Raw genomic sequence first — 22,098 nt, forward strand, 5'->3', positions numbered from 1 at the left:
TTGGAAGCTTCGGGCACTTGTTTGCTTTATGTGCACCCCCTGCTGGTGACCAGAAGTATGACACATTCCCCGTGGTTCTCAGCTGGACACACGACCCCAGTCATAGAAGGACCAGCCGGGCGGGCGCTGGACAGGCTCCTGCCACAGCCTGGCACCGCTGGGTGTGGCGATCGCCCTCCCGCCAGGAGAAAACAGGAGAAGAGGGCTTAGGACTTCGCTCTGGCTGGAAGGCAGAGCCAGGGTCCCGGCGCTGGGCGTCTCCATTACTCTGCTCTGAACGGCCCCTTACAGTTTTACGCACACAGACACACACCCTCCAGAGGGTTTGGCTTGGCTTTGTCTCACTTTTTTTCAACATCTTATTACAAAATTTTTCAAACCTACAGAAGAAAAACAATAGTGCAGTATACACCCTTACACCACCACCTGGATCCTACAGTTAAGATTTTGCTCTATTTGCTTCCTTTCCTATCTCTTCACAGACTGCTTAAAAATTCCAGTTAGAGGCGCCTGGGTGGCTCAGTCAGTTAAGTGTCTGACTTCGGCTCAGGTCGTGATCTCACGGTTAGCGAGTTCGAGCCCCGCGTCGGGCTCTGTGCTGACAGCTTGGAGCCTGGAGCTGCTTCAGATTCTGTGTCTTCTTCTCTCTGCTTCTCCCTTGCTTGTTCTCAGTCTCTCTCTCTCTCCCTCTCTCTCTAAAAAATAAATATATTTTGTTAAAAATCCAGTTATATGCTGCTTACAAAAGACGCTTTAAAGCAGCATAGAAAAGTTAAAAATAATAGGATTCCGAGGTTATTTGAACCTACCCAAATAAGTGCAAACTGGTGTCCACACGAAAAGCGGCCCACCAATGTTAACTCATACTTGCAAAACCTTGGATATGGCCAAGATGTCTGGGACATCCAGACAATAGAATATTATCAGTGATAAAAAGAAATGAGCCATCAAGCTACCAAAAGTCACGAAGGCAACTTTGACGCATATTACGAGGTGAAAGAAGCTAATGTGAAAAGGTGACATAGTGGGTGATTCTAACTATATGACATTCTGGAAAAGACAAAACCAGTGAAATGATCAGTGGTTGCCAAGGAGTTTCAGGGAGGGAGGGGTGAACGGGGGGAGCACAGAGGATTTTGAGGGCAGTGCAACTACTCTATCGTGCTGTAGTGCTGGATACAGGTCCCCACGTTTGTCCAAACCCGTATCACGCACAGCTATGGCCTAATGAGCAATACGTGTTTGTAGAAGGAGTGAACAGTGCGTTGGCTACAGTCAGCGCTTCCCCCTCACCTGCTGTATCGTTAGGGACGCCGCATGCCCGTTCCACCTGCTGCCAAGCGCTCCGCTAAGTGTGTTCCTTCCACGTGCATCGGTTCTTTGCAATTCATGACTTCTCATGAGTCAGGATTATTGTTCCCATTTTCCACAGATGAAGTCACTGAGGTCGAGAATTTCCACCTCCAACAGAACGATCCATGAGGCAGATCGAACGTCCTAAAAAAATTATCCACCGCAACTCAACTAGACCTTGGATCAATTACAAGGGTTTTATATGCATTGCTGACCTCACGAGGGAGTAAACGAAACCATGAACGTTATTCATACACATAAGAATGAACGGTGAATTGAGACCAGAACAGTGAACACTAATAAGAAATAGAAACTGGGGCTGCCCTGGTGGCAAATGTTTATAACAGGAACCCAGAGTTTGGGGGATTAATAATTAGGAGGCCTACAAATAAGAGGCAACTCATAAAGGGAGAGAATAAAAATCTGAGATCTCTGCACAAATCTGGGGACTTGAAAGGTGGTTACCACCTTGGTGAAAGGGAGGGAAAGAAAGAGTGTGGGAAGCAATGAGTCTTCACCGTGGTTATGGGGCAGTGGTGCTGGTGGTGGTGACGATGATGTTTGCAGTTCTCGAGAATTCACACCCATATGCCCACCCTTTTATAGCTCCAGACTTTCCCTGTTTTTCAAAAAGGTGAGAGAAATCCCCAGCAGAAAAATGTAAGTGTTCTCGGATTAATTTTGCTTCCATAGAACCTAGTAGAGGCTAACATAAGTAACCTCAGGACAAAAGCAGTCCCAATTTAGACCCTCAAGATTCTTCCAGATTAAATTCAACCAAAGACAAGCTCTCACAAACATACAAAACAGGCAAACACGTGACTATGAGTAATTATCCATGGAAACCACCATTCATTTTGGATCTTCCTAGGACTTTAGACCACGAAATTATCGAATATAGGTACTTTTATTTATTAAAAAAGTTTTTTTTTTAACATTTGTTCATTTTGAAAGAGAGAGAGACAGAGTGCGATTTGGGGGTGAGGAACAGAGAGAGACAGAAACCCAAACTCCAAAGACAGACTCCGGGCTCTGAGCTGTCAGCACAGAGCCCTACTTGGGGCTCAAACCCATGAACCGCGAGATCATGACCGGAAGCGGAAGTCAGACACTTAACCGACTCAGCCACCCAGGCGCCCTCAAATATAGGTATTTTTAAAAGTGTTATTGGTCTTTTGCCTCCAGCTTTGATGAAGTAACAGGTACTGGACTATCTCTCCTGCTCTACACAACAGAAAACTGGACAAAATGGAACAACTATTTCCAGACACTGGATGACTGAGCGCAGGACTGTGGTCTCTGAGAGAAAGGGGACAAGGTGAGCTGGACAGTCACCCAGCACTTCTTCCTGAAGGCATCACTGCACTTGGCAAGCAGGGGGACCCCACGCAGAGGGCACTAATCTCACTGAGCTGCGGAAGAGCCCAGAGTCCGAGACGCTGAGGCAGCGGGAATTTGTGGAGCAGAGTTGCCATGCGACCCAGCAATTTCGCTCCTCGTTATATGCCCAAGAGAACTAAAAACATGTGTCCACCCCAAAATTTGTGCCTGGATGTTCAAGGTGGCCAAGATCTGGAAACAACACAAATGTCCATCAACAGGTGATGGACGTTATTTGTCCATAGAAAGGAATGAAGTACTGCTACGTGCCTTATCATGGAGGAGCCTTGAAAAAATTATGCTAAGTGAAAGAAGCCAGATACAAAAGGCCACATGCTATGATTCCCTCTCTATGGAATGTCTAAAATAGGCCAACCCACAGAAAAAGAAAGCAGATTTGGTTTTTTTCCCCAGGGACTAAAAGGTTCAGGATTTCTCTCTGGAGTGATGACAATTTTCTGAAATTGTAGAGTAGTGATGGTTACACAACTGCATAAATATAATAAAAAGCCACTATATACTTTGAAGAGTGAATATTATGGTACGTGAATTATATCTCAAACGTTCAGAAGCCCACAAGATACCACACTACATGGCCGCTAGAATGGCTAATATTTAAAAGACCGACCATACCAAATAGTGACCGAGACGCAGAGAAACTGGAACCGTAATCCATCCCTGGTGGGAAACAAGCAGTTTTTATAAAGTTAACCCTACATTTAACTACACGTTTAACCATGCACTTAACATTGAACAGAATTGACCACACATTTACCCTGTGACCTAGCTATTGCAAGAGAAAGAAAGCATATACCCACAAAAAGACTTTTACAAAAATGTTCATAGCATCTTTATTCATGATAGACCCAAAGCAGAATTAACCGGTATGCCTATCGAAAGGTGATCTGGTAAGAGCGCCTGGGTGGCTCAGTCAGTTGAGCGTCCGACTTTAGCTCAGGTCGTGATCTCACCGTTCGTGAGTTTGAGCCCTGCGTTGGGCTCTGTGCTGACAGCTCAGAGCCTGGAGCCTTATTTGGATTCTGTGACTCTCTCTCTGCCCCTTCCTCTCTCTCTCTCTCTCTCTCTCTCTCAAAAATAAAATAAACATTAAAAAATTTAAATTTTAAAAAGGTGATCTGGTAAACAAATGCTATACCTGTACCACTCACCAATTAAAAGAACAAACCACTAATCTGTCCCTAAAATATATACCACATAATCGCGGAGAGAAAATTGGAAACCATAACCAGTAACACTGTGCCAGACCCAAGAGTACCCAAATCCAGTTCTACATATGTGAAGTTCTAGAATCAGCCAAACTATTCTATCAATGTTTGCCAAGGACAGAGAGCTGGGGATGATCACAAAAGTCCACGAGACAGCTTTTTGGAGTGGAGGAAATGTATAGAAAAAAAGAAACAAGACTCTATCCCCCACCCCCATCAAGCAAGCAAAGGAAGGGGCCCTTAACACACCTGCTAACCAGATTCCTGTGGAATGAACTTGGTGGCTGTCTGCAGTGCCGATGACCGCCAGCAGGTGGCACTCTTGCACACATCTGCCCTTTGCAGGGCCATCTTGTCTCCACGAGTGCCTCTGGCCTTTCCAGGCACATAGGCGAGGCTGGTGTGGAGGCTGTGAGTATAACCCACTGTGACAGTCACCTGGGAGCGGCACTGCAGAGAGACGACTGGTCCCCATGCTTCTTGCCTGGTCACCGACCAGAGCATGGCGGCTGAAACATGGGGAGAGGACGTTTCGAGTACATTTTCCAAAAGAGGCGTCTTCTTGACCTGTGATGTGTCCCCATGGTGTTGAAACAATGATGAAAAGGCGCCGGAGGAAGCTGAGAGAGGGCAAGGCCCCGGGGCCCGTGGACCCACACGGCCGTCCTCTGTGCTTACCCCCCACTCAGAAAAGGCCCAGGTGCTGCCCTCCATCCTTGTCCAATCCCCCCTCCCCGGGCTCATGCTGCCCTATCTTGGAACCCAGCCACCCATCTGCCAAGCCCTGGCAAGGCCAGTTCTGCCTGTCCGGTGCCCAGTGGGTCTGCCTTCCTTCTTCTCCTTTGCCAAACGAGTGATGAATCCAAGACCCCAAGGGCCAATCCCTGGCTAGCACTGGTTACAGCCCCAGTGTGGAGAGATGGAATGTCTGGGTTTCAGTGGGTCTTTTCTTCTTACCAGATGTTCTAGAAAGCTTTCCAAAAACACTTGTTCTGACAGTGCCAGAGGGGACTTCAACCTCATTGTCCATAATTCTTGGGGATGGAACATTCCAAAACCCGCTGGAGAAAGAGGCAGCTTGGGACATCTCCACACCAGGCTGAGCTGTGAACTAGTCACCTCCTGAAGTTCCCATCCTGGGCTCAACAAAAGTCCCTTTGTTGACTGGAAGTCCACTGGGAACTTGTGGGACCTCAGGACAGGGCTGACGCTTTCCCGGGATGAGTGCTCGAGCTAACCAGCCACCAGCAGGGTGTCCGTGTCTTGCTCGTGCGGTAAGTGGCCCAGAATGGCCTTTCAGCTCCAGGGCCTCACTGGTGGGGCCCGTCCCCTCATTCCCAGCTCCAGTTCATGACGGGGGCATCCGATTAGACCTGGTCATCCTTTAAAATGGGGAGCCTTGGAGCTTCTGGGGGGCTCAGTCGGTTAAGCATTCGACTTCAGCTCACGTCATGATCTCACAGTTCATGAGTTCGAGCCCCGTGTCAGGCTCTGTGCTGACAGCTCAGAGTCTGGAGCCCGCTTCGGATTCTGTGTGTGTCTGTCTGTGTGTGTGTCTCTCTGCCCCTCCCCTGCTCATGCTCTCTCTCTCTCCTTCAAAAATAAATAAATGTTATAAATAAAATGGGCAGCCCATAGGTTAAGGTTTCATTCTTACTCCCATGTCTGCGGCCCAGGGGATGTGGCTCAAAGCGTAAGCAGAGGCAAAGGGTCCAGCAAGACACAATCCTATCCGCAGCTGAAGCTCACTGAGCCTAGCACAACGCCGACAGCATACACGCCTTACCTGATTAAGACCTTCATGAATCAGGAATGCGTTTTGGTCAGTCTTACTTCCCAGATGAGGAGCCGAGACGTAAAGACGAGAATTAACTTTCCCAAGGGGGAGCGTGGCTCCCGGAAGTCCCTGGAGGAATGGTGGGCAGAGCCTCAGGTCACAAGGATGGGTAGCAGCTACTCTCATACGCCACTAGCCAGCCCTTTGCCGCGGGATGCCAGACTCTGCATCAAGTGCCCCCTTTCTGTCTAACAGTCGGAGCGAATGCGTCCAAACAGAATTCTGCCCCAACCCCGTTCCCGCAAATCTTCACCACCTCCATCAACAGCCATCCCATTCTCCCAATCGCCGAGGCCAAAAAGTATGGACGCACCCCTGGGCTCTCTCCCTCTCACATCCCGCATCCACGCTGTCAGCACATTCTGCTGCCTAGACTTCAAAATATTGTATAAATCTGACCACTTCTTACTGCCTCTGTGGCTAACCCCTGGTCCAGCCTATTCTCTCCGGCCGGCATGATCGCCTTGGCTGTCCCTGCCTCTCTGTCTTTGGCCACACACATTCCTTCCCAACAAAGAAGCCACAGAGACCAAGTTAACATGCACGTCAGGCTCTCTTCTCGCTCAAGCCCTTCAGGGCTCCCGGTTCACCCGGTTCGCCAGGAGTGAAGCCAGTTGCCTTCCAGCCCGTGTGACCTCGCTCCCTGCCGTGCGCCTCTCTGACCTCCCCTCCTACTGGCCTCCTCCTTCCTCACTCCGCTCGGGCCACACTTGCCTCATTGCTACGCACTGAGCGTGCCAACCCCATTCTTGCCGCCGGGACTTTGTGCTGGGTGATCTCCCAGCTTCAGATGCCCTTTCTCGGGATAGCCAGGGGGCGACTCTATCCTCTCCGTGAGGCCTCAGCTCAAAGCTCACTTTCTCAGTGAGGCTCTCTCCTGACTCCCGCGTCGGATGAAAACACTCCTCCTGAACGGTCTTTCTGCTCTGCTTTATTTTTCTCCACGGCATCCGTCACCTAGTAAGTGTGGTTTGGTGGCCGTCACCTGCTACTAGAGGCTAAGCTCCGTGAAAGAAGAGACTTTGCTTCAGTCCCTGCTCTTCCCAGAGTCTGGAACACCACCTGGCCTACATTTGTTGCACCGATTGATGAACTATGCGGTGCGAGTTTTATCACCTAAGCCTGAGCTGATCCACTTGGCATTCGGGGCACCCTTGGGGCGTGTCCAGAGAGCAAGTGGTATGAAGCCACTGGGGACCCCCATTTGTATGGATGACGGAGGAGCCGCCAGGGAAAAACTCACCCAGGGGGAAGGGACAGTCCTGGCATATGGCACGTCCTAATTGTACTGGCTTTGCTGACAACAGAGAGAGATGTGACTTAGCTCCGTGGGGCTCCTGTTGGAGATGGGGGAGGGACACCAGGAGTCCACGGACCAGCGTTCCTTTGGGGCGTGTGAAACACCAGGCAGCGTGACCTTGAGTGGTACCAGAGAGGTGTCCCGAGGTGCCGGAGAGCATGACCGGCCAGCCTTGGCGAGGGGAACACGACACCCAGCTGCTAGGGGTGATGGGGCCAGCCGGGGGTGCCAGGTGCAGTGGGGGGTCCTGGGCTGCAGCAATTAGCAAGACACGCCCACTAACAGGGGGCAGAAATACACACGCAAGCAGAGGCATGGACAGGATCAGCTCAAGCAGACATAAACGCCACCAAGGAAATGGCTGTGGGAGCCACTTGGTTCCAGCCAACATTTTAAAGGGTGACGTGGATGAATCTCTAAAAAATATGCAGTCCTCAGGTGGTCAGGAGAGTCGAGCCAGAATCAGGACCCGTGCCAGCTGGAGCACAGCCAGATGGAAATTGGCGGCGGCAAGTTGTCGAGACCTGGAATCAGGTTCCCCCGACCAATTACACTCACTCAGAACGTCAGGGTCCGCAGAGCCTGTATAAAGGATTTGGGCCACAGGTCAAAGACGGCGTGCTATTTCTATCACTCACTCATTCAACTAGCTTTGGGTGGGTGCTGAGAATGCTAGATGCTGTTCTGGAAAATGCGGGTAAAGCAGAGGAAGACAGGGGCACCTGGGGGCTCAGGTCATGATCTCGCAGTCCGTGGGTTCGAGCCCCGCGTCGGGCTCTGTGCTGACAGCTCAGAGCCTGGAGCCTGCTTCGGATTCTGTGTCTCCGTCTCTCTCCCAAAAGTAGATAAATATTTTTAAAAATTAAAAAGGGAAAACAAAGCCAGACGCACTCCTGTCCGCATGAGGCTTCCATTCCCGCGGGAGGACACACGATGAACAAGACACGGAAGTGAATCTGAGTGTGAAGAGAGGGGAGGGCGCTAGTGGGCGGAGACGAAGGGGTCGGTGAGCACGTGTCTGAGGAGGCGCGCTGTGCGCTGGTAGGTAGGGTGACTCGCGACCCCAGTTCCCTGGGAAGCCACAGGGTGTTGGTTCGGGAGGGCAGCTGGGATCAGGGTGCGTGGGAGGAGGGGGAGAGGTGGATCGGGGAGAGGCAGGAGCTGAGCCGTGACGGCGCCAACAGACAGCAGCTGGCCCCCCGTGGAGCTCTGGGGATGGACGAGCCTTCAGAATTGCCCACACTCAGGCCCTTACACCCCGTGTGGATCAGTCCTTGGACAAGGCTGCCCCTGGAAGGGGCTGTGGCCGACGTAAGAGCTGCCGGGGAACAATCCGGCCCTTCCTGAAGAGGAATGTGGGCTGTGCATCCCAGCGTCCACCACACCAAGGAAATCTTCAGCAAGACGGCGATGTGGAAATAAGACCCTGAAGGCAATGAGGGCAAAAGCCTTTCCAGACAAGAGCGGCCAGCAAGTGCAAAGGTCCTGGAGAGGGACGATGCTCTGGGTGATCAAGGAGGCTGGTGCGGCCGGAGCTGAGTCAGTGTGGGGGTGGGGAGGGGGGAAGAGAGGCCCCACAGGCCCGTGCAAGGAGTTTGATGTTTCCTGGGAGTCCGATTGGTGCCTTTGGGGGGTTTTGCGCACGGGGGGAGCTGACTTGCGCGTGGAGACAGCTCCTCCAGCTGCTGGGGTGGAGGCTGCAGGTGCGAAAGATGCAGAGGTGACACAGGACCGGAGGGGAGCCCGCAGGAACTGCCCGAGTGGGAGTGATGGTGGCTGGGTGCCACCTGAAGATGCAGAAGTGGGGACCGTGATGTGCTTCTGGGCAAATCTGAAGGTGGAGCAGACAGGCGTGCCGACACGTGGGGGTGCAGCGTGGGGCGGGGGGTGACCCCAAGGTTTGGAGGGTGAACAACCATGGAAAGGAGTTTCTGCCACAAAAAATGGATGCCTTCTCCCAGAGCGCTGTCTACACCCCTGCCCCGCGGGGCCTTCGGAGTCAGCCTTCCCCCACACCCCTGGGTCCTCTCCTCCCAGTGGGAGTCGCCGAGCGACACGTGCTTTAACCAGCGAGGTGCACAGGGCTGCGCATACAGAGGGAGGGACCTCACACGGCCCAGGGGTGTAGACAGACCCCACCATCCTCTCCTCTTCCTGGACCCCCGTAAAGGAAACTAAGAAATCAATGCACTGAGTAGAAGACCTGGTGACGGATCTAGTAGCTACTGTCACTTTGCAGTAGAGGCGGCCATTGATCCGTGACGGGTCACAGGGCCCGCGGACACTCGTCTGGAAGAATGTCCGCACCTTCGTCACGGAAGGAAAAGCTGCATTTCCGTTGTGAGCTGGTTGGCATGAGGAGGGAATTTCTCCCCATCCCATTCAGGGAACTCCCTCAGTCTTGCCCACGGGTCTCCCAGGATGCAATGGGCCCAGGTGAAGAAGCCTGTATTGCACCAACTTTGCTGTTGGGATGCAAACACCCGAGGCTCAGAGAGGTGAAGCGATTTGCTCAAAGCCGCACAGCACTGAGCCGGGACGGGGACCCAGGCCATGTGGCCCCCAAGCACTTAGGATCTGCTTTCTGTCTTCATTCGGAGATAAGCCTGCTTACTTGGCTGGGCTGATGGGGAGACTGTAGGCATTACAGGTGCGGAGGCGGCACGGCGCATGCGGGGCTCCCTAACGGGCTCCTCCCAGAGCCACTGACCGCCAGGCCGGAGTGAGCCTGCCTTTCCCCGGTGGCTGTTCCCGGGAGAGCCCAGTCCTCTCTCCTGGGCTACAAGTCGGCTCTCAGGGGGTGGGGGTGGGGCAGGGAGCTGTCTGGACACGGAAGCACCAGGAGGGGAGGGAGAGGGTTTCCTGCCCTTGACTCCAACCCCCTGGGCAAGCAAGGCCCGGAAGAGGGACAGGCTTGGATCAGTCTCCTGACTCCTGGTGGTATGCACAGGCGGGGGGTGGGGGCCGATGACCTCAGGGAGGCGTCGCTGTTTGGGTCTGGGGTTCCTTCGTGCAGAATTAGCTGCACATAGTCCATTCTCTTTTGCTTCCTCTCCAGGCTCCCTGAGCCACGTTTGGCTCGTCCACAACCGCACCAAGGCCCCGGAGGGTCCTGGGGGCTCCTGGGGCTGAGGCCCTCCGCTGGCAGGCAGGGTGTCCCGGGCACGCCGGATGGAGACCTGTTGTCTGATGGGACCCGAGTAGTCCGTGCAGCGAAGGGGCCCAGAGGCTGCAAAGGGAAGAGCCTAGTCCTGGGCCCGTGGAAGATAAAAAGCATGCTGGTGGCCCTCAGACCCGGGGTCAGGCTCTGTCACTTCATGTGACTTCACACAAGTGGCTTTACGTCTGTGAGGTTCAGTTTTCCCAGCTGTAAAATGGGATCATAACACTAAACTATTTCTGTGTTACCAAGAGAAGTAGGTGAGTGTACGTAAAGGCATCCCACCCACCCATGGCTTTGGAGCTCAGAAGCCATGGGGGGGTAACTGGGGGGTTCAGTACATTAAGCTTCTGACTCTTGAGTATTCACAGTTTGTGAGTTCAAGCCCCGCATTGGGCTCTGTGTTAACAGTGTGGAGCCTGTTTGGGATTCTCTCTCTCCCTCCCCCTCCCTCTCTCTCTAATTCCCCCATTCACTCTCTCTTTCTGTCTCTCAAAAAAAGTAGGGGCACCTGGGTGGCTCAGTTGGTTAAGCATCCGACTTCCGCTCAGATCATAATCTCGTACTTCACAAGTCCAAGCCCCACATCGGGCTCTGTGCTGACAGCTGAGCCTGGAGCCTGCTTTGGATCCCGTGTCTCCCTCTCTCTCTCTGCCTTCCCCCGCTCATGCTCTGTCTCTCTCTCTCTCTCAAAAATAAATAAACATTAAAAAATTAAAAAAAAAGAAGCAACTGGAAACAGTGGGTAGGTGGGCCGTAGGGTCACGTCCCCTGGGTTCAAAAGGCATCTCTGCCTCTCGCCAGCCGTGTGCCTTTAGGAAAATGCCCTTCCAGGGTAGGTTCCCACATCTGTAAAATGGGGATGACACACAAAGCATCATCCCAGAATGGTGGGGATTTTAGGACATGGCTCACTGAAGTGGTTGGCACATAGGATAAATGTCATGAATGTTAGTGATTAAACTGTAAAAATTCACTTGGGGGGCTCCTGGGCTCGCTCATGAGTGCTGTACCAGTAATGTCACCCACTGGACCCCAACTGCGGGCCCAGAACTGGACAAAGGCAAGGATAAAGTTCTCCCTCCAAATTCAAAGCATCGGTCCTCTAGAAATATTTTTCCATCTCTATCCCGGAGAAGCCACCTCTCCCCTTTATAAGCCCTTGAAACCTTTAGAAGGAAATGTCAAATGAGAAAAACTGGCTTGTCCTGACTTGTGGTATTTAAATGTTCCTTTTCTCGGTCAACAAACCCTGCGTGAGCAGCGTCTGTGTGCCTGGCTGACGACGCCAGGGGACAATGGCCAGGCCTTTGTCCCCAAAGGGTTCACCATCCAGGGCTCTAGGGGCCTCCCCGGTGCAAGTTCACCAGACGAACAGCCTGAAATTCACTGCGTGGCTGGCTTTCTCCCACCCAGAAACTCACGGAAAACGGCCATACTGGAGGAGCGATCCAACAATCGTTTCTTGGAATCATAAATGTCTGAGCGTTGCTGCAATCCTTTCGATTATCTTGTTTTCTTTATCCTTCAGAGCCAAGATTTTAATGCTACATCTGTGTGAGTATCTTTCAGTAATAAGAACCAAATGTTGTCGGTGGAAATGACTGGAAATTACACTGAGGATCAGAATGTGGGGTTTTAGATTCCCTCTTGGAAGGCAGTTTGCTGAGAAACAAACACACAGGACGTTTTCCCTCTAAATCACCTCGGGACGTTGCAACACTCAGGTCCCCGGCCCCCTCCCATCGGGAAGAGGGGGGCGAAGCGACTCGGGTGCAGGCGCCCCCAGCTGGTGGGGAACGTCCCAGCTCCCACCTCGTCCCTGAGCTCCTTCTTCTCCTGCTACTAGAAATCTCCACCCACACGTCCCGCAGGCACCTCAGACTCAACGTGTCCAGACTAGAGGCATCGTTTCCCCCAGACCTGCTCTTCTGTCTGCGAATCCCACACCGGGGAAAGGCACCACCTGCCTGCTCCTGGGCAGGTGATCCGGACTTCCCCTCCCCCAACCATGCCGCACCCACCTCGGCCATGTGCCGGCCCCCCTTCCCCATCCCCCGGCAGCTGTCCCGGGGTGGGGGCCTCCTCGGAACTCTGGACCACTGCTCTTCACCATTCCAGCCCAAGCGATCTCTGGAAAAATCCAGATCCCACTTGGCCATGGCTCTTTTGGAGACCTGAACTAGAATCGGAATCCTCTGGTGTCTCCACTTGAATTCTACCTCCTCAGAAAAATGTGAATAACAACAATATGTAGGGAGCTTCCAGGAACGGCCCGGAACGCGGACCCTCTGGGGGAGGCTGCGCCGCCCCCTCCCGGTCGCTGTGTCCCGGATGATGGAGCTAATGGTCTGGTGGCAGGATTGGGGCCCTGTGCTGAGCGGGACCGAGACCCGGAGGTGACCCCGAAGCAGTCTCTGCTGGGTGGGGCTGCAGGGAACGATGGAAAGGAAAGATTCTAGAAGGGGGAGCCAGAGAGGGCAGGGCCAGCTTGAGAGGAACCGCGAGCCTTGAAGGCCGAGAGGATGGACCTGGGACGTGGGCAGCACATCAGCAAGTCAGTGGCCGGGCAGAGCTGGGCGTTAGATAAGGCAAACCACACGTCCTTCCTCCTGGGCTTCCCGCTAGGGAATCACGAGGGGCGCCAGAGACCACCTGGGGCGCCATCACCCCCCCACCCCCCCCGGGCTTGGCCACGGGGGGCTGGGCCGGCGTCTGCGTGGCGCTGTGGCGGGCGCCTGGCGCAGCCTCCAGGGGCTCTGATGAAGAACAGATTTGTATCATTTGCTTTGTTCCTAGAAGGCACCCATGAACCCCATGTCCCTAAAATAGCACCCTTGCCAGTCAGCCCCGAGGCGCCCAGAAGGCCTCACTAGCCAGAGCCCAGGGTGGGGGTGGGTTTTGTGAAGCTGGTGGTGTCGACGGGGTAATCGTGACAGTGGGTAACGCTTGCCTGAACTATCTCACGTAATGCTGAACACCACCTGTGAGCTGCACGCAACGACCACACCCATTTGCAGATGAGAAACTGAGGCCCTGCTCAGCGGAGTCACTGGCCCAAGGTTTGCGTGGCCGCCCGGGTGAGCCTGTTTGCATCCACAGCACAGGGACCGAGGGAGTCGTGCGTGCAGAGCCCGGCACAAAGCTGGGTCAGCCCTGGCCCTCAACAGACATTTGCTGAGAAGAGCGTAGGGATGTATCGTTTGATCCGATGCCAAACAGCCTCCTCCTCCAACAGCCCCCCCCCCCCCCCCCCCCGCCCCGCCAACCCTGCCCTCCCCTCCCTGCACCTCTGCTGGATTCAGACAGCTGTAAACTGCTATCTGGAGAGGAAGTTCTCCCTCTCCATTCATTTCATATCAACAGCCCCTCCCACCCTTTCCAGAGAGCTCAGCCGGACCGCCGCCCCCAGGGCCCTACAGCTCCTGGTCAACAGCTTGTTGACCGTCTGGATCTGCAAAACGGTCCCCCGGTTCAGCGAGCTCGTGATAAACAACTCATGTGGGTTTCCTGGGGGGAGGCGGGCGGGGGCTCTGGGCACTGGCCGGCGGCAGGAGGGACCGGGGTGGCCTCCAAAGGCGCCCACCTCCAGCGGCCTCCCGCCTGGGCCTCCTGCGCGGAGCATAAGTGGCTCTGGGTGCTGTGCCCGCGTCTGTGGAAATCAGGACGGGAAGAATTCGGTGGGAATGTTGTTGTTCAAGGCAGTGTGGCCGGCGCCCCGGGAAGCTTCTTCTAACCTGCTCCCAATTAGGGGTTTGGCAGGAGGGTGGGGGGCGTGGGCTCAGGGCCTGGCCGTTGTTTGCTCTGATCCCTGACCAAATCCTGCCTCTGGGGGCCCTTGGTGGGGCCGTGTGCATCTCTGAGAACCCCGTGGAGGTGAGAAAGCACCAGCTCCAGCAGTCGAGGCCGCGATGCTGGATTTTACAAGAAGGGCTGGAAAGCCATTGAGCCCGTCCCTCCACGCGCCAGCCTGTGTCTAGGGTCCAGGTTAACGGGGCTGACGTTTGCAGCTGGATGCTTCCAGAAGCGGCTGCCACCTCGATTCGAGAAAAGAGCCGGACGGAAAGTTTGGGAAGAAGCGGTGTTTTCTTCCATGGCTTGGGCTCCATTCCTGCCATCGACAAAAATACACTTTGCTATATTTAGGCAGTGCCATTAACAGGACTCTCTCTCTCTCTCTCTCTCTCTCTTTCTGTCTTTCTCTTTTCCCTCAAGAATGTTTGTCAGTTTGTTTTTGTCATTCAGTATTTTCTGCTGCCACCTGGGGAAATCATCAAGCGCTCACATTCCTGAACCAACTTTTCCTGCTGTTAGCTAATTGAAATAAACCTCTGGCCAAATTACAACCTTCGAAGGGTGTCAGTGGAAAGTGTCGGTGGATGTTTTCCCCGCCCGCCCCGGGGGGCGGGGGAGGGGAGGGGTGCTGCTAGCGTTTCTGGGGCGCCCGCCCTGGGCCGGCACCGTGCTGGTCACCGCACTCCGGGCTCTCGTCTACCGTGTGTTGTGGGAGCTGCCATCACCACACCATGTCCTGGGCGACGACCCCAAGCCCTAGGCGGTCAAGCCGCATCCACGGAGGCGTGGGGACAGGGAGGTCTGGTCCAGGTTTACTTATCTCTTCAATTCTGGGTTGAACACAGCGTTCAGGTGGAGCTGGAAGGGACACACATTTGGGACACTCGCTTCCAAAGTTCTGTGGACTTTGCTTTTTTGCTCTTCAAAAAATTTTTAATGTTTTTTATTATTGAGACAGAGAGAACCAGAGCATGAGTGGGGGAGGGGGTAGAGAGAGAGGGAGACACAGAATCAGAAGCAGCTCCAGGCTCTGAGCTGTCAGCACAGAGCTTGACTCGGGGCTCGAACCCACGAACTGTGAGATCATGACCTGAGCCGAAGCCGGACGCTTAACCCACTGAGCCCCCCAGGTGCTCCTGTGGACTTTGTTTTAATTCCACAGGATGTCTAATGGCTCCCGAAGTGTCCTCCTCGGAAGGGGCCCTGACCTGGGGCTCGAGGGGATGGACCCCTCTCCTGGTCGGCCTCCCCACCCCATCAACACCACATTGCAGTCTCCAGCCCCTGCTCCCCAGTGAAAGCAACAGTGAAGTCCCCGTCACTGTTCCCGGGGCCCCAGGACTTGGGGCATGAGAAGTCCCCAGGCTCCCCTCCCGACGCGGAGCTTGGCAAATTGGAAAAAAGTGCCTGCTCTCTGGATGGGCGTGGTCCCCTGCCAGCCTGCAGCGGGCGCCATCTGGCCACCATCCACCTCTTGGCCTTGACACTGTGCAGTAAAACTCCACACTGTACGGCACTGACTTCCCTCAGCAAGGAGGCTGTCAGTCACAAGTGCACAGCCACATTTTCCAGAACCTTCCCTTCAGCATCGGGGCCTGACAGATGACGACAGAGACACGAGGAAATAGGTCGTATTGTTCCACACCTACAATGTGCCAGGCGCTGTTCCGAGCAGGTCTAGTTGTATTAATTGGTTAATCTGCACCACCACCCTATGAGGTAGGTTCTGTTATTACCCCTATTCAACAGATGGGAAAACTGAGGCTGTCATTTGAGAATACAGGGACCATGGGGCCAGGCTTCTTTTGAAAACACGAATCTGACCCCATCGCTCTGCTTCACCCTTCTGGGGACTAGCACCAACTGGCCCGGCCTCCAATGCCCTGTGGGGCCAGGCTCCTGCCAGCCAAGCCTCCTGGGGCACCTCCCCCCACACACCCGCTCTGCTCCGGTGGCACCCGGAAAACCCTTTCATGCCTCTGGATCTTTGCACGGGCCATCTGTCCCCCAGACTGCCCCTCCCCACTGGGTCTGCCTGGGAAACACATCTTCTTCATCTTCCAGTGACTCTGTGAGCAGCACTGGTTTGATCTCCTTCCAAGAACAGCTCCCTGCTTGCTTCCTCCGGGCCTTGCTGCTCCGGCCACACGCAGCTGTCAGGGGACACCTGGCAGATTCTCCATGTTCACCATCCACTTCCTGCAGTCGATGGCCAGTCCTGAGATCCCAGAGGCGGTGTAGGACATGCGTGTTTAGGATCAGACGGAAGGGCTTGGCGGGAGCTGTGGATTTGGGAGCGAGTGACAAAGAGATGGTCACCAGCGCCGCAGGAGAGGGAGAAGGGGCTCAGGAGAAAGGGTGGGGGGAGAAGAGGGGAGACCCGGGACCCAACCCTGTGGGAAGGGCGGGTGGACTCTGGGGCCGGTGGGACCCTGAGAAGACCCAGGGAGGGCAGAGTCACAGAAGGGACCCCAAGGAAGAGACTGCTTCCAGGAAGAGGGAGCGGTGGCCACGTTGAATGGCCTCTGCGTAGGAGCGGACACTTCCCTTCCACCTGCACTCAAGCCCTTCCATGTCTTTCACAAGATGGCGGACAGCTTGGGGCAGGGGCTTAGGTTTTGCTTTAATCTCCGTTCCCAGCGTTTCGCCCCCCAGGGCTGCCTCAGGAATGGAGTCGCAGGGGAAACATGGAAATATCCACATCCGGTTTCCCTAAGCAGGTGTGAATTTGTTTGCCGGGAAACCGGGCCACCTTCTGGGGGTGGAAGACGGTAAATGTGTCCTTTGATTGCAGGAGGCTCATGCTCTCCCCTGGGAATCCGTGGCAGCAAACAACCGTGGAGTCAAATGAAACACCCAGATGTGCTGTTCTACTTGGAAGGGGGGGGACCCGGCTGTGCTCGCTGTGGCTTTGTTTGGCTTTGAAACACTGATTGGTCAAAGTGAGTGATGTTTTCCAGATGCTCCCATCTCCTCTAGTCTGGAGTCCGGCTGGCCAGCCGGGCCCCGGCTGTGGGCCTCTCCTTCCCCCCTCTCCCAGGCGGTAGACGGTCTCCCTCGGGCCCAGCAGCCACCGCCTCGCTGTGGCCGTGGCTGTGGCCCCGCTTCCTGCCGTAGAGGCGGGCAAGTGGCGCCCATGGGCCCTTCCAGCTCTCACACTCTGCATTGGGTGTCTCCTGGGTGGGCACCCCCCCGGGCACTTTAGGCCCCCCACGGGGTTAGCAGGAGTGGTGCCTGTTATTTGAAAAGTGCTCCATTCTCTCCAGGGACACCGCCCCTCTGGTGTGACCCGAGCTGCCTGCCCACGCCGCGTCCCTGGGCGCCGCCGGTCCTGCTGGTCAACCCGCTCCTGCCTCCGAGCTGCTGTCCTTGGGACACACCGACGGCCTTGACTCGGTGGCCACTTTTGTTCTTTTAGGGTAAAAAGCGTTCTTAGGTTCTGAGACTTGCAAAAAACCTGATGAGGCACCGAGGTTGATGTTTCCTTTTCAACTTTCTATTTTGAAACAACGATAGAGTCGCAGAAGATTGCAAACCCGGCACAGAGGCTTTTCTGGGGTGATGGGGGGATGTCCTTCCCCCATCCCTGCCGCGAAGTATGGCTACAAACTCTGGACGTTTCATACATGACGAATAGGGGGAGACTCTGCAAGGCGGAGGGAGTCAGGAGGGCCACGAGGGGCCTTAGGCCCTGAGAGGCGACACGCTGCTGAGTCCCCAGGGTCCCCTTTGGCCGGTGCATCCCGGCCCGGGGGTGGAGGAAGCTGACATCTGGGGATGCCAGCGGGCACAGATGCCCTGGAGCCCCACAAAAGCTCGTTCTCTCTCTCGAGCCAAAGGACCGGGCAAGGGCAGCCCAGCGAGACAGAAAACTTTTAGACAAAAACTGCCCTACTTTAGCTGAGCACACGGAAGAAAACAGGGCCCTGCCCACGCCCACCCCAGGCCGTAATGAGGGCCCCAACCTCTCCACGGGGGTGTCAGGGATGCTCAGTGGGGAGCCCAGGCTTGGGTCCCTGGCAACGGGGAGTGAGGCTCCCCAGAAATGGGAGGGGAGTTTGGACCCACGCCCCGGCTCAGCAGTAACAAGGCACTTCCCCCTCCCCGTGGGGGTTTTGTCAGAGGAGGAGGCCACATAGTCAGGGACCTTTACCAAGGTCACCCTCCGAGGGGCTCCAGGTGGGGAGAGTTGACAAAGCACCTGTATCCCTCCCAGCCTGGGAGATTTCACTTCGGGCTCCGTGCAGATTTCAGCCAGAACTCCTATCCCCTCCCCCACCAGTGGGAACGGAAGCACCCACCTTGGGTGTCAATCAAGGCTGAGTGGAAAAGCAGCGCTTCCCTCTCTCCACCTGGCAGCAACGAGGCAGAGCCCCCGCTCCCCCCAGTCCCCCCCACCGGAGAGAAAGCCATCTGAAACAGACGGTTTAAATAAGATCCAAAGTCGCATACGTAATATGAGCTAAAAATCACTCATCGGACCAAGAACCAGAAAGACCTCCAACGGGATGGAAAAAGGCGATCCACAGATACCACCCCTGAGATGACAGTGGTGTTAGGTTATCTGGCAAAGATCACAAAGCACCCAGGATAAAAAAGGCTTAAGCAAGCAGTTATGAAAGTGCTCAGAGCAAACAAAACCAGAGAACATCTCAGCAAAGAAATGGGAGATAGAAAAAGGAAAGAATCTCTAAGCTGGAAGACAGAACAATAGAAATCACCTGATGTGGACACGTAAGGGACACCAGGATGGGGGGTGGGGAAGGGACAGAGCCCGGTGACCATGGGACTGTAACACAGGATCAAATATGTGTTACATCAGCGTCTTAGAAGGGGAAGAGAAAGAGGGTGGAGCTAAAATCATAACTGAAAACTTCCCAAATTTGGCAAGAAACATGAACTATGTCTTCAGGAAGGTGAGCACGTTCCAAACGGGAGAAATATAAATAAATGCACACCGAGACACATCGTAGTCAAAATTCTGGAAACTAAAGACAAAGAAACAATTTTCAAAAGCAGCCAGAAGAAAGGAACATCCTACCTATAGGGGAAACGATTCAAATGATATCGGACTCCTCATTAGAAATCCAAAGGCCCGGGGCTCCTGGGTGGCTCAGTCGGTTAAACGTTCAGCTCTTGATTTTGGCTCCGATTACGATCTCACAGTTCATGAGTCTGAGCCCTGTGTCGGGCTCTGCGCTGAGTGTGGAGCCTGCTTGGGATTCTCCTTCGCTCCCTCTGCCTCTCTCCCACTTTCTCTCTCTCTCAAAAAAAAAAAAAAAAGAAAAATCACAAAGGCCAGAAAGAAGTGGCTGTGGCTGGATATGTAACAAGGGCCAGAAGGAAAAATTCAGAATTCTATACACAGAGAGAATATTCTTGAAATGAAAGGGAACCAAGACATTATCAGACAAAGGACGTTTTGTCAGTGGACCTGTCCTAAAATAATTGCTAGAGGAAAATTTCTAAACAGAAAGGAAGCAATAAAATGAGGAGCCTTGGGACATCGGGAAAGCAAGCAAAAGTATGGGAAAGTATAGTGGGCTTTTCTTCTCTTTAGTTTTCTAAAGTACATTTGACATTGAAGCAAAAGCTGGCTGATGTGTTTCCAAATAGATAGAGAGGAAATATTGAAGACAACTATCAATGGGAGAGTAAAGGAACCTGAAGGGAGGTATGTTTCTACACTTCACTCTGACTGGTAAAATGACACGAATAGACTGTGATAAGCTTAGTATATAAAACACAAGAATATCTAAAGCAACTACTAAAATAATTCTACAAAGCAATATATTAAAAAACATGACAGACAAATGAAAACGGAACTCTAAAAACCACTCAAGTAACTCACAGGATGACACAGGGGAAAACAGAAACAAACAAAAAGAGAACAAATATAATACAAAACCCAAAAGATAGATTTAAGCCTTTTGTCATGTCAATAATTAAATGTAAATGTAAATGTAAATGGCCGTTTACCACGTGAAGACAACTAAAAGATAGAAATTGGCAATTAAAAGACAGGAGTTGAGTTAGCATCGTGGATTTTTAAATTGACCCAACTATATTCTGTCCACAAGAAACTCACTTACAATGGGATAGACAGATTAGTATTAAAAGAGTAGAGAAACATATATCACATAAATATTAACCAAAGGAAAGCATGTGGCTATATTCATATCAGATGAAGTAGATTTCAGAGCAAAGCAAATTACTGGAGATACAGATTATATGATGATGAATGGACAGATCCATCAACAAGACACACCAGTTCTGAATGTGCATCAAAGAACAGAGCTGCAAATTTTGTCAAAGAAAAACGGGTAGGATTGAGAGGAGAAATAGATCACTCTGTATTTACACTTGGAGAATTCAACATGGTCTCTCAATGTTTGAAAGAACAGCTAGACAGAGTATCAGCAAAGACACAGAACTCAGGGGCACCTGGGTGGCTCCGTCGGTTGAGCATCCAACTTCGACTCAGGTCATGATCTCATGGTTTGTGGGTCCAAGCCCCATGTCGAGCTCTATGCTGACAACTAGCTCAGAGCCCGGAGCCTGCTTCAGATTCTGTGTCTCCCTCTCTCTCTGACCCTCCCCTGCTCAGACTCTCTGTCTCTCTCTCAGAAATAAAGAAAACGTTTAAAAAAAAAACCAAAAAAACAAAGACGCAGAACTCAACAACATCATTGACCAACAGGAACCAAACAGCACTTATCGAACACCTTACCCCAAACAATAGCAGGACACACATTCTTTTCACTGCCCAGAAATCTATACCAAGATAGACCATATCCTCGGCCATAACACAGACCTCAGAAAAAACTGAAAAGAATTAAAACCATACAGTGTGTTTTCTAATCATAAGAGAAGCTGACTAGAAATTAGTGACAAAAAGCTAATAGGAAAATCTCCAGACACTTGGAAATGAAACAACATGCTTCTAAATAATTCATGGGTCAAAGAGGAAGTCTCAAGGAAAGTAAAAAAAAAAAATACATGGAGCTGAATTAAAGTAAAAATACAATGTATTAAAATGTGTGAGACACAGATAAAGCCAAGTAGGAAATTTATAGCATGGAATGCATCCATTAGCAAACAGGGAAAACCTCAAGTCATTAATCCAGGGTTCAACCTCAAGATTCTATAAGAGGAAGAGAAAAAGAAACCCAAAGGCAATAAAGATAAAATAATAAAGAGTAGAAATTAGAAGATAGAAGACAAAAATAGCAGAGAAAAATCCACAAAACAAAGAGTTTGTTCTTTGAAAGATAAAACCGACAAATACAGCAAGACTGATAAATTGCAGACAGAACATACAAATTGTCAACATCTGGAATGTAATAGGGATTGTCACTACAGATCCTTCCCCTAAGGGTTAATAAATTTAGCGCATTAGATGAAATGGGCCATCTTTTCCAAAAACTCATACTAACTACAAATCACTCAGTATGAAACAGATCATTTGGACATCCCTAGGCAACTATTAAGAAAACGGATTCCTTATTTTAAAACTCTTTAAAAACAAGCCTCCAGGCCCCGATGGTTTTACTGGAAAGTTCTACCAAATGCTCAAAGAATGAACATTAATTCTACACCGTCTCTTCCAGAAAATAGAGGGAGAATTGCTTCCCAAATTCATCTTACAAATATTATCCTGATATCAAAACAAGATAAAGACAGGTAAAAAAAAAGAAAAATTTACAGACCAATATCTCATGAATTTAGATACAAACATCTTTAACAAAATACTAATAAGAAGAATTTAGCAATGTATAAAACTAATTATATACCATGACCACATGGGGCTTATTCCAGGAATGAAATCTGGTTCAATATTTCAAAATCAATGAATTTACTTATTAATGAGCTAAAGAAGAAAAAAAAAACCATACAATCATATCAACTGATGCAGAAAAAGCATTTCACAAAATTCAACCCCAATTCATGATAAAGAACTCCCAGAAAAGAGGAAAGGGATTACCTCAACGTGGTGAAGAGCATCTATAAAAACCCTATAGGTAACCTTATACTTAATGGTGGAAGA

General features: G+C 52.1%; 1 long non-coding RNA gene across 1 annotated transcript; it reads right to left on the reverse strand.

Moving 5' to 3' along the window:
• Positions 1-659: 659 nt before the first annotated feature.
• On the reverse strand, positions 660-6,318 carry LOC120234607. The gene is made up of 3 exons (XR_005529141.1): positions 5,746-6,318; positions 1,294-1,497; positions 660-695 (listed from the first exon to the last, which is right to left on the reverse strand). It is a non-coding gene; the product is annotated as an uncharacterized LOC120234607 (long non-coding RNA).
• Positions 6,319-22,098: the final 15,780 nt, after the last annotated feature.

Source organism: Hyaena hyaena, unplaced genomic scaffold (assembly GCF_003009895.1).
Source record: "Hyaena hyaena isolate Hyena2069 unplaced genomic scaffold, ASM300989v1 scaffold_4, whole genome shotgun sequence".
Taxonomy (NCBI): domain Eukaryota; kingdom Metazoa; phylum Chordata; class Mammalia; order Carnivora; family Hyaenidae; genus Hyaena; species Hyaena hyaena.